Source organism: Malus domestica, chromosome 16 (assembly GCF_042453785.1).
Source record: "Malus domestica chromosome 16, GDT2T_hap1".
Taxonomy (NCBI): domain Eukaryota; kingdom Viridiplantae; phylum Streptophyta; class Magnoliopsida; order Rosales; family Rosaceae; genus Malus; species Malus domestica.
Genome location: NC_091676.1, coordinates 18,578,501 through 18,591,448, shown reverse-complemented (window position 1 = coordinate 18,591,448; position 12,948 = coordinate 18,578,501). Strand labels below are relative to the sequence as shown.

The window sequence follows — 12,948 nt, the reverse complement described above, 5'->3', positions numbered from 1 at the left end:
GAGATTGGTGGAATTGGATATGATGACCAATATGAAAATTCACCGGCTTTTGCACTCACCCGGTGATAAAGAATGACTTTATTGTGGGACATCTTTTAGCGATTAGCGTAAGCTAATTCTATATCTTGGGTTGTTGGAGGAGATTTCAATGAATTACTCCATAGTTATAAAAAGGAAGGTGAACAAGTGCAACCTATCAAGAAAATCCTTAATTTTAGGGGATTTGTAAGTGCTTGCAATTTGAAAGACTTAGGCTACCTAGCCTTCCTTACACTTGGATAACAACTCATCATGCTAAAATAAAGAGAGGCTCGATAGGGTGTTTGTGACTACATAACAGAATGAGCGATTGACACACCCAGATCTTGGTGTTCGGAGGCCAAGGAGATGGCCAGTGAATGGCCACTAAAGAAAGTTTAGGTTGCACAGTAAAACCAATTAGAAATATAGGGAGTAACTCAACTACTTATAAGCACATGCAAGATCCCTCAATTTCCCAACGTGGGATTCACTCTCAACACGCCTCCTCACATGGGGCAAGTTTTCAAGCCTAGCACGTGGATGACACAAATAGAGTGTTTTAGAGCATGTTTGGCCGTTGGGCTTCACCAATGGGATAACCTGCTTTAATATCATGAAGAAAGTTAAGGTTCCACCATAAAATCAATTGGCAATAAGAGTAGGAGCCCAATTACTTATAAGCATACGCAAGGTCCCTTTTTTCATGATGTGGGATTCACTTTCAAGTGTCACATGCTGGTCGACACTCAATGAGTGACACAAGCCATCATATCGAGGTTATGCTTAGAACGTGTAAACATGCATGCAAATTTGCGCCGAATATAATAATTATAAATAAAATACATATCTTCTAAAAATTAAAATATGAGAATACAAGAATATGTTCAGAGTGTACGACTAATCAAGATTACAAGCGAGAGAAATATTATTTAAAAGTGTGGTTACATATGAAGATGACCTATATATAGGGGAGGACTCGAAGCTACCCATACAGGAATGCCTCGAAGTTGGGGTCGTATTCCTCATTTCTATGTTCTGAACGGGGCGATAAACAAAGGTAAATGGACAACTACAAGAAAAAGGCCCTTTAACGACACTTTATTTGCGACAGAGCACACAACCATCGCAAATTCTCAATAATATAGCGCGCATGGTGTTTGGGATGAAACTTTTGCGACTCTAGTTTAAGTAACGTCGCAAATGATGTATTTGATACGACACCCTTCCAAACAATTTCATTTAGCGCCTGATTTTCATTTAATGCGCCCCATCTTTAAAAGAAAGATATTTCACCGTTTTTAATCTTTCGGTAAAGTTAATGGCTGCTTCTCAGATCTACAATCAAGTTGCCCCAAATCAAATCCCCTATCTCTCTCCGATTCACAGTCAAGCGCCGATTTCCAGCGAAGCTATGCTCTAATCACTTGCCATATGCTCTCTCTCTCTCTCTCTCTGTTTGTTTCCTGAGAAAAGTTTTGATGAATGAAAAATACGATTCCGTTTCTTGCGTTTTCTCACTAACCAAACATAAATATCGCTCAGTGTTCATAATTACGGAATGGTCTTTGACTTCTCTTTGTAAATGAAGTTTTGATTTCTCTTTTTGGTGCCAGTGCGTCTAATTATGATATACAGTGTGAAGGAGTTTTTGGAAGATGGGGTTTATATGTACCCACTGATGTGAAGGTGAAGCAGATGAAGAGGGCAAAGTCGGACTGCGTGACGGTGCATAAGGAGTTTAGCATGCAAGGATAGGGATTCGGTGGTGATTGCTTATGAGGTTACGGATAAACCCTCGGTGTTGAAGGCGGAGGATTGGGATTGGGTTGTGGTGGTTTTCGTCTTGTTGAGATTTTCAATAAGAGTAAGTGGAAACTTTCAGTTCTAAGGTTTTAATTGCATTAAGAAATTGTTATCTTGGTCATTGAGATTGTAGCTTTCTGAATTTGTTTTATGTGACTTTTGAAAGCGCATTCTAGCTGTTATGGATTGTGTTGTTTGTGTATGTTGTCTTGTGATGCAGTTATGGGGGTTTTCATGCGATTCAAAGATGATAGTGTGGAGTCAGAGCAAAGATTGTGAACCCGTGGAATGTGAAGATCATCTCGGTTGGTTGGTAAAATTTATTTGATTTAATGAATCCAGAACAAAATCGCGCTAAAGCTAGGGCGTCACCCGTAAGTGGCGCGCTGTGTGGCCCGAGCACAGTGATAAGTGAGCAAGGGTCGCTGTATCTCCATCGGCACCCGGATGCAGTGTTAAATGAGCAAGGGGGCCGTAGAAACTTCTTTTCGAACGACTCCACTCAAAGTTGTTTGGGAGCATATGCTCCTATCAACTTTACACGGGACACACAAAAGAAGTACTTTGATCCTATTAGACGGGGGAGGGTGAAGAAGCTAGGACAGAAGGGTAGAGTTCAAGAAAGCAAAATGCGTTTAGGAACGTGGAATATAGGAACCTTAACGGGAAAATCTATGGAAGTAGTGGAAGTTATGGTGAGGAGAATGATAAATATTATGTGCCTACAAGAAACTAAGTGGGTTGGTAGTAAGGCAAAGGATCTAGAAAACTCAGGGTTTAAACTTTGGTATTCGGGCACAAATAGAACGAGAAACGGTGTTGGCATCATCGTGGACAAGACCTTGACACAAGATGTTGTAGATGTCAAGAGGGTAGGAGATAGAATCATGGCAATCAAGATTGTAATAGGACAAGAACTTATCAATGTGATTAGTGCGTACGCACCTCAAGTAGGGTTGGATACGAGTTCGAAGGAGAAATTTTGGGAAGACCTTGGAGACTTGGTGCAAGGAATTGCTCAGACGGAGAAGTTATTTATAGGAGGAGATCTAAATGGACATGTGGGCAGGGAGACAGGCAACTATGGAGGTTTTCATGGTGGCCATGGTTTTGGGGAGAGAAACGAGGATGGGGAAGCTATCTTGGATTTTGCAATGGCATATGATCTCTTCTTAGCCAACACCTTCTTTAAGAAGAGAGAAGAACATGTGATCACCTACAAGAGTGGGTCGTCAAAAACACAAATAGATTTTCTTCTAATGAGGAAAGGGGATCGTATAACTTGTAAGGATTGCAAAGTTATACCAGGAGAGAGCGTGGCTAATCAACATCGCTTGTTGGTGATGGATGTACATATCAAAAGAGGGAGACAAAAGAACAAGACTTGGAAGTGCCCAAGGACTAGATGGTGGAATCTAAAAGAAGAAAAACAAGCCATTTTCAAAGAGAAGGTAATCACCCAATGTGTGTGGGATAGAGAGGGGGAAGCTAGCCAAATGTGGGATTCCATGGCTAGTTGTATCCGAAAAGTAGCAAAAGAGGTATTAGGAGAGTCCAAGGGCTTTGCCCCACACCAAAAGGAATCTTGGTGGTGGAATGAGGAGGTACAAACAAAGGTGAAGGCTAAGAAGGAATGTTGTAAAGCCTTATACAAGGAGAGGACCGATGAAAATGGTGAAAGGTATAGAAAAGCGAAGCAAGAGGCGAAGAAAGCGGTCAGAGAAGCTAAGTTAGCGGCTTACGACGATATGTATAAACGACTAGATACCAAAGAAGGAGAGTTGGATATCTATAAACTAGCTAGAGCAAGGGAAAAGAAGACAAGGGACCTAAACCAAGTGAGGTGCATCAAGGATGAGGATGGAAAGGTTCTTGCTACAGAGAACGCGGTTAAAGACAGATGGAGAGGTTATTTTCATAATCTTTTCAATGAAGGACATGAAAGGAGTGCTTCTTTAGGGGAGTTGAGTAACTCAGAAGAGTGCAGAAACTACTCTTTTTATCGTCGAATCCGGAAGGAAGAAGTGGTTGTAGCTTTGAAGAAGATGAAGCATAGAAAAGCAATAGGCCCAGACGATATACCAATCGAAGTGTGGAAAGTTTTGGGAGAGACAGGTATAACATGGCTCACTGACCTTTTCAATAGGATTTTGAAAACGAAGAAGATGCCAAATGAGTGGCGAACGAGCACTTTGGTGCCTATCTACAAGAATAAGGGCGACGTACAAAATTGCATGAACTATAGGGGTATTAAGTTAATGAGTCATACAATGAAGCTCTGGGAGAGAGTCATTGAGCATAGATTGAGGCAAGAGACACGGGTTTCGGACAACCAATTCGGGTTCATGCCAGGGCGCTCAACCATGGAGGCAATCTATCTCTTACGAAGATTGATGGAAAGATATAGAGATGGGAAAAAGGATTTACACATGGTCTTTATAGATTTGGAAAAAGCGTATGATAGGGTCCCAAGAGACATTCTTTGGAGGATCTTAGAGAAGAAAGGAGTACGAGTAGCATATATCCAAGCTATAAAGGATATGTATGAAGGAGCAAAGACTGCCGTAAGAACTCATGAAGGACAAACCGAAAGCTTTCCCATAACTGTAGGATTACATCAAGGCTCATCCTTAAGTCCTTACCTTTTTGCGTTGGTAATGGATGAGTTAACAGGACATATTCAAGATGATATTCCTTGGTGTATGCTTTTCGCAGACGATATAGTGTTGATAGATGAAACTCAGGAAGGGGTAAATGCAAAGCTTAACCTTTGGAGAGAAGTGTTGGAATCTAAAGGTCTTCGCCTAAGCCGATCAAAGACAGAATATATGGAGTGCAAGTTCAGTGCAGATGGAGGCCAAAACGAGTTAGGGGTGAGGATCGGAGATCAAGAAATACCAAAGAGCGACCGTTTTCGTTACCTAGGATCTATCTTGCAAAAGAACGGAGAATTAGATGGAGATCTCAACCATAGAATACAAGCTGGATGGATGAAGTGGAAGAGTGCATCTGGCGTGTTGTGTGACCGCCGTATGCCACTGAAGCTCAAGGGAAAATTTTATAGGACGGCAATAAGGCCGGCGATGCTGTATGGCACAGAATGTTGGGCGGTGAAGCATCAACACGTACACAAAATGGGTGTAGCGGAGATGAGGATGCTTCGTTGGATGTGTGGGCACACGAGAAAGGATAAGATTAGGAATGAGGATATCCGGGGTAAAGTAAGAGTAGCCGAAATTGAAGGAAAGATGAGAGAAAATCGGTTACGGTGGTTTGGACATGTGCAAAGAAGGCCTACTGACGCTCCGATTAGAAGATGCGACTATGAGACAGAGGTTCAGGGCCGAAGGGGTAGAGGAAGACCTAGGAAAACTTTGGAAGAGACTCTAAGAAAAGACTTAGAGTACTTGGATCTAACGAAGGACATGACACAGGACCGAGCACAATGGCGTTCTAAGATTCATATAGCCGATCCCACTCAGTGACTTGGATTTTCCAAGTCTCCAACCGAGAAGTTTTCCTCACTCGAAAAATTAAGGGAACACTACCCCAACCTACATGCTCCACTCAGAAAGCTTCAACATACAAGCTTCAACAAAAGAAAATTCAAAGAACTTAGCGAAGAAGGCTTTGGTGTATTTAACACAATACGTTGAAATGAAGGAAAACTTATTTATTGATATCCCCGATAAGCTACAAATATGTACATATACATGAGTCAAAATAAACAAACAAGATGGAGCCTTCACAAAGGTTGCTTAGGAGAAGTCTTAGCAGTCGGTAGAGCCCCAGAAAGAGAAGGCATCAGAGGGGGATCATTCGGAGCCTTAGTACTGGACAGAACCCTAGAAGGAGGAGGCATCAGAGGTTGATCATTTGGAGCTTCATTACGCGGTACAGCCCCAGAAGACGAAGGCAATAAATGCCTTTGGAACAAACCCACAAATCTCTGATGATCAAGTAAAACCTGACCATCAGTTTCCTTCATCTGGTCAAGCTTCTTCTTCATGTTTGTAGCATAGTCATGTGCGAGCCGGTGCAACTGTTTATTCTCATGCTTGAGCCCTCTAATCTCCTGTTTGAGACTCATCACTTCGGCCGCCAATGATTCAACTTGGCGGGTTCGAGCAAATAGGCGTTGGGCCATATTAGACACAGAACCTGCACACTGAACACTGAGAGCCAGTGAATCTTTAACAGCTAACTCATCAGACCGTTTGGAAAGTAGTCTGTTATCTTTGGGAGTGAGAAGGTTCCTGGCCACCACCGCAGCGGTCATATCATTCTTCATCACGGAATCCCCAACGGTAAGAGGACCAGTAGGGGAGACGAAGGATGGGCGCCATATGTTGTCTGGAGAAGGCGGGGCTGCCTCTTCAACAAGGTTCAAGTCAAAACGACGGTTGAAGGGGCCAGACATTTTCAAAGGTATTGAAGAGAGAAGAGGTCGGACAAATCAAGATCTTAGAAGTGCAAGAATGGAGCTTCTACTGGTGGAGATTTAAGTGTGCTTTGGAACTTAATGCCAGCCCTATAAAAAGCTGCACTCGACGGAGCTTCAGACATCGAAGAGGCGTCTGCTCAGAAATCGAAGAGGCGTTTGCTTTCTCAAAAGCCGGGCTGCTTAGAGACCACGAGGGTTGATCTCATAAATCGAAGAGGTGTTTGCTTTCTCAAAAGTTGGGCTGCTCAAAGACCACGAAAGCCGATCTCAGAAATCGAAGAGGCGCTCGCTTCCTCAAAAGCTGGGCTCCTCAGAGACCACGAGGGCCGATCTCAGAAATCGAAGAGGCACCTACTTTTCCAGCCTTGTCAGCACCTGTCACACGCACACTCAGCTTTGCGGAAATTATGGGTATTCTGTCGAAGACTTCTGGGGAAGTAGAAAACACATGAATCTTACTGTCCAATCACCCACTTCCCACACGCAGCAATAGCTCATGGGTACCACAGATAACTTTGCCAAAGTTCTCTGCCAAAGTTGAGCACGTGAAGCTTGCAGCTCCCACTACATCGCTCTGACCAAGAAGGGTAAAAGAATAGCAAAGAAACAGCACTAACAAAGTTTAGACCCATAAATTTTGAAGGTCTAGCTACCATATTATTACCCACAAGGGTAAAGGAACAGTACCACTGTTGGATAATTGGAAAGTCCCTGTGTGTCAACCTCTGTGCCTCGTGGCAAGGTAGACTAGCAAACATGCCCAACCTTTACTCACATTCGAGAAAACACTCCCAATAAGATTGCTTGCTCCAAAATCGAAGAGGCACTGTCCTCCGAATCTCGAGAGCCAGACTCCCAACATGACTACTTTCTTAAAAATCGAAGAGATGGTAAAGGAACAGTACCATTGCTGGATAATTGGAAAGTCCCTGTGTGTCAACCTCTGTGCTTCGTGGCAAGGTAGACTAGCAAACATGCCCAACCTTTACTCACATTCGAGAAAACACTCCCAACAAGATTGCTTGCTCCAAAATCGAAGAGGCACCGCCCTCCGAATCTCGAGAGCCAGACTCCCAACATGATTACTTTCTCAAAAATCGAAGAGACACTGCTCCCCGAATCTCGAGAGCCAGACCCCCAGCATGATTGCTTTCTCAAAAATCGAAGAGGCATCGTTCTCCGAATCAATCGAAGAGGCGCTCGCTTTCTCAAAAGCTGGGCTGCTCAGAGACCACGAGGGCCGATCTCAGAAATCGAAGAGGCACCTTCTTTTCTAGCCTTGTCAGCACCTGTCACACGCACACTCAGCTTTGCGGAAATTATGGGCATTTTGTCGAAGACTTCTGGTGAAGTAGAAAGCACATGAATCTTACTGTTCAATCACCCACTTCCCACACGCAACAATAGCTCATGGGTACCACAGATAACTTTGTCAAAGTCTCTGCCAAAGTTGAGCACGTGAAGCTTGCAGCTCCCACTACATCGCTCTGACCAAGAAAGGTAAAAGAATAGCAAAGAAACAGCACTAACAAAGTTTAGACACATAAATTTTGAAGGTCTAGCTACCATATTATTACCCACAAGGGTAAAGGAACAGTACCACTGCTGGATAATTGGAAAGTCCCTGTGTGTCAACCTCCGTGCTTCGTGGCAAGGTAGACTAGCAAACATGCCCAACCTTTACTCACATCCGAGAAAACACTCCCAACAAGATTGCTTACTCCAAAATCGAAGAGGCACCGCCTTCCGAATCTCGAGAGCCAGACTCCCAACATGATTACTTTCTCAAAAATCGAAGAGACACTGCTCCCCGAATCTCGAGAGCCAGACCCCCACCATGATTGCTTTCTCAAAAATCGAAGAAGCATCGTTCTCCGAATCTCGAGAGCCAGATACCACATACCACTTTTTCAAAGTGCTCTGACAGAGTTAAAACATGTGAAGCTGGCACCTCCCACTACCGTGCTATGACCAAGCAGGGTAAAGGAATAGCATTACTACTTGTTGTTAGGGAGACTCCTATATATGTCGACCTCTATCCCCAACGGACAGGCAGACCTGCAAAAATGCTCAACCCTTCCTCATATCTGAGAGGGCACTCCCAACGAAGCCTTTCGAAATATTCAGCTTTCTTTCCCCCCGATAATACCTCTGCAAACAAGCTATACTAGAGCAAGAATATCTCATATCATCAGGGTTAAAAGCAAGAGTATCCCATATCATGCTTTTTCCCTGTCTTTTCCTTTGGCCTTGTTTTTACCTGCAAGACAAGGAGAAAGAGAGCAATCAGTCAGCACTTGAAATCAAGCTCCCAGCCAGGAACTGACAGCCTGGAACCCCTTACCTGATTACTTACCTGGCATTGCTCTCGAGTACTCATCTTCAACATCTTATGTTGCCAGGGAAGATACCGCATCTGCTTGAGGAACAGATAGGGCAAGTGCGAAGGATACAAGGAAGCATGTGGAGACAAGCGTAACAGCACACGTGCCGATCCATCCATTACTTTGTCAAAAGCAAAAGTATCCCATATCAGCAGGGTCGAACGTACTCTAGATTTGATGGACTTGTTTTGACCCTCAAATTCTTCAGTCGGCCTTATACTCTGGAGGAAACCAGAAAACCCTCCAGCTCAGTTCAAGAATAAGCCTGTGGAAAGTTACTTCTTCAAAAGCAAAAGTATCCCATATCATCTCTTCTCATTTTTCTTCTCTTTATCCTTCATGCTGCTGCAAGATGGGGAGAAGGTGAACAATCAGCCGGAGCTCTGATTGCTTACCTTGTCTGTCACCTCTTTCAGCAAATCCCCTAGCTCGGCGACTTGGGGGACTCCTACTACATGGTTTGTATCGCGCTTGACCAAGCCTGAAACTACAAGTAAGCTTCAAGTGAAATTGATACATTACCTTGTGCATCTCCACCAGTTAAAGATACCACCCCTGGATGGAGGAAGAGTACTTCCAGAGAAGCTGCCACATCTACCTATGAGACAGATAAGGCAAGTCAAGATGATACCACACTCCGATACTTAGAAGTTTCGTGATTACGAGATCATTCTCCCACAATATTTCCTAATGTCATTTGTACTCTAATGTCATTTGTACTAAATCATTCACTTGTACTCACTAAAGGAGAGCTTGAACCTATGTACTTGTGTAAACCCTTCACAATTAATGAGAACTCTTCTATTCCGTGGACATAGCCAATCTGGGTGAACCACGTACATCTTGTGTTTGCTTTCCTATCTCTATCCATTTATATACTTATCCACACTAATGACCGGAGCAATTTAGCGAAGATCACAAAAAGCGACCGTTTTCGCTACCTAGGATCTATCTTACAAGAGAACGGAGAATTAGATGGAGATCTCAACCATAGAATACGAGCTAGATGGATGAAGTGTAAGAGTGCATCCAGCATGTTGTGTGATCGTCGTAGGCCACTGAAGCTCAAGGGAAAATTTTATAAGACGACAATAAGGCCAGCGATGTTGTATGGCACAGAATGTTGGGCGGTGAAACATCAACACGTACACAAAATGGGTGTAGCAGAGATGAGGATGCTTCGTGGGATGTGTGGGCACACGAGAAAGGATAAGATTGAGAATGAGGATATCTGAGGTAAAGTAGGAGTAGCCGAAATTGAAGGAAAGATGAGAGAAAATCGGTTCCGGTGATTTGGACATGTGCAAAGAAGGCCGACTGACGCTCCGGTTCGAAGATGTGACTACGGGACAGAGGTTCAGGGCTGAAAGGGTAGATGAAGACCTAGGAAAACTTTGGAAGAGACTCTAAGAAAAGGCTTAGAGTACTTGGATCTAACGGAGGACATGACACAAAACCGAGCGCAATGGCGTTCTAGGATTCATATAGCCGACCCCACTTAGTGGGAAAAGGCTTTGTTGTTGTTGTTGAATGTGTTACCAATAAAAAACTAAGTTATGTTTGTAGGAAAAATCAAATTAATTGTCTTAATTTGTTGCTGCAATGGAAAAAAAAAAATGGTTCCCTTTCATTTATGCTTGTAGGAAAATCAGAATGATTGCTTTCAAGGTCAATGGTTTGTTAGACCCCTGGAACCATTATGCACACAAGTAGTTAATAGTTACCCCTTCCTTTGTGCTTTAATTATCTTGATTTGTATCGCTACAATGAAATATGATTGCTATTATTTACCTGTAAGAATTTCACTGCATCGAATACGTATATTTACCAAAATAAAAAGTACATGGGAGGGGGGATTGCTCATGAATTTCTAAGATTGGTCCTGATTGTATAATGGCTTGCTCAAATTGGTTGCCTATGTTGTGAAGCCTACATACCAAATAATTTTCACACACCTTATCATTATTTAAGATTTGCATAGAAAAAGGAGGACACGCTTGTTATTGCAAAGGGAAACTCTTTTTTGTTAATAGCTTGTGTTATATGAAAGTGTTCTCTCATGATTTTGCGCTTATCCTGTGTTTCTGACTGCAGATTCCTTGTCCGCAGTGATATGCCTCTCAGAGTGCTTCCCAAGTTTATTGGGGTTCAACTTGTTAACTTTCATATTCAATTGTATTTCAAGAACACTACACCTCTCATTGATAAGCAGAGCTGCAGTTTTTTCTTTTTGTTTCCCAAATTATTTGCCTACCTTGTGTTTGTAAGAACTTCAATTCTAGCACTATTGCAGAGGCTTTGATGTCTGAATTTGATGCGGAGAATAAGGGTGACAATGGAGATCTTCACACAGCCTACACTGGCAAAGGGAAAGGAGACGACTCTGAATCATTAATGTGTTACCAGTAAGTGTTCCATTGAATTAGATACTTTTAATTCCCAGTCAATTGGCGGACATACCTCTGTTTTAATTTGAGCCTCTATGAAGAGGACTAAGAGTAGAGCTGCTGCAAGGAGTGACATAATTACTCGCAGGATCAAGGGGAGGAAGTTAGTTGTCGAACTTGTACCAATCTGGAGTGACAATTCCTGTAGGATTATAGATGGTATAAATGTTTAGGATAATGTATATATGTTTAAATACTAGAAGTGAAATACATTCTTCATTCTCAAAGAAACCAAATAAATATTTTTGGATTTGTGAATTATGAATAGTATCAGTGAGGTTGGATTGTTATTTTAGTTTGGAACCTATAGTAAATTTCAAATGAAATAATTTTGGTGAAGCTATTAAAAATAATGTTGTTGTGGCGTCTCATTTGATGCACACTTTTTTTTTTTTTTTTTTTTTTTTTTATTAACCTGAGACCACTTATTTGCGACGCGTAATCTACTGTCGCAAACCCGTAGTAAATAGTATTTGCGATGCACTAAAAGCGTCGCATATAATCGACCAAACATTTACGACACCACTTTGTTGCGATGCGTTACTAACCGTCGCAAGGCCGTCGTTAAAGGGCTATTGCGACGCATTTGGCTACTTTTGCAACACGTTTTAAGCGTCCCATAAGACCCATTTTTTTGTAGTCATAGAAAAATAAGTAACATAACTCTGTTTTTTAACCTACTAATCCTTGTTTTGGAAAACTCATATAGTATCATACGAAGTAGGTTTTTCTGAAAATCCTATCATGCCATAAAATATTCGTATATCATATATGACAATGTGCTTATTAGTGGTATCATATTAACCATGAAAAGACTCATTACAAAAGGCAAATTTGTATAACATTGGGTTGCCCTTGTGAAGAAAACATGTCACGCCGGCACTAGCCTTGGCTAGTGAAGCTTTCTGACACTAGTTTTGCAATGAAGATAAGAGTATATCATAAGGTACCTTGATACGCGTAAAACTACATCATATGGCCATAGATAGGTACATACTCTTGTTGTGTGTATGATTACCGACTAAGTAAGAACATAAAACATAAACATATTCTTTTCATATCATAGCATAGGAGCTCAATAGCTCGAAACATCGTATCATAAAAATTCAAGAGCTTTCTAGCCCAAAACGTCACCATAGATCATAATCGTTTTAGTAGAACGTGAAATCCTTCAATTATGTTTTTCATGTGTGCATCCTAGTACGAATTCTACAAAATCATGCATATGAAAAAAGGGTCTACTCATAGATATTCTGTCCACGAAAAATTGTTCAAATTAGGAAGGACAAGGTCACTAATAACAATCGCACCTAAGCATATAAAGGACCCATTAGTAAAACTCTATTAAAACAATTGAATTTGGAGAAAAAAGTGTGGACTCAAAATTAGCGTGTCGAGATGCCCTGGGAGGGTCTCAAAGCCAATTGCGTCAAAATGTCAACGGTAAACGTTAACTGGACATCGCCAGTCGAAGTTGGTTCGAGTCAAAGTGCAAAAAAATACAGGGTTCTACAGATTTTTGTCGGAATCCTTCCGGCTTTAGTGCGCCGTCGTGTGTGCTCCACCCTTGGTTTAATAACTGCCTTTTCTCCCAACCTTGAGGCGAGTCCAATGGTGGTCTTGAGCCTTGGTGTTCGTGGCAGGAATCTCCGTCGGGGATGTTTCCTGGCCGACGAGCACATAGCTCCCCTGGAGGTTGGCGCCGGTTGAGGGCTGCTGACGGGCTTCTGCTTCGCTGTCGGACGTTGTCGGGCAAGTCTCGTCGGGCAAGACTCTTCGGGTAAGACTCTTTGGGCAAGGCTGAAAGAGAAGGACAGCGTTAACTTTGAGAGGTGCCTTTGTGGGGCCT

At 42.4% G+C, this 12,948-nt stretch overlaps 1 long non-coding RNA gene across 2 annotated transcripts; it reads left to right on the top strand.

The window, feature by feature from the left end:
- The first annotated feature begins 1,570 nt into the window (after positions 1-1,570).
- On the top strand, positions 1,571-11,357 carry LOC139192856 (uncharacterized). Of its 2 annotated transcripts, none has more exons than XR_011577340.1 (3): positions 1,571-1,885; positions 2,045-2,137; positions 10,747-11,357. It is a non-coding gene; the product is annotated as an uncharacterized lncRNA (long non-coding RNA). The 2 variants fall into 2 exon arrangements; XR_011577339.1 differs by having other exon boundaries at positions 1,593-1,885; positions 2,045-2,129.
- The last annotated feature ends 1,591 nt before the right edge of the window (positions 11,358-12,948 follow it).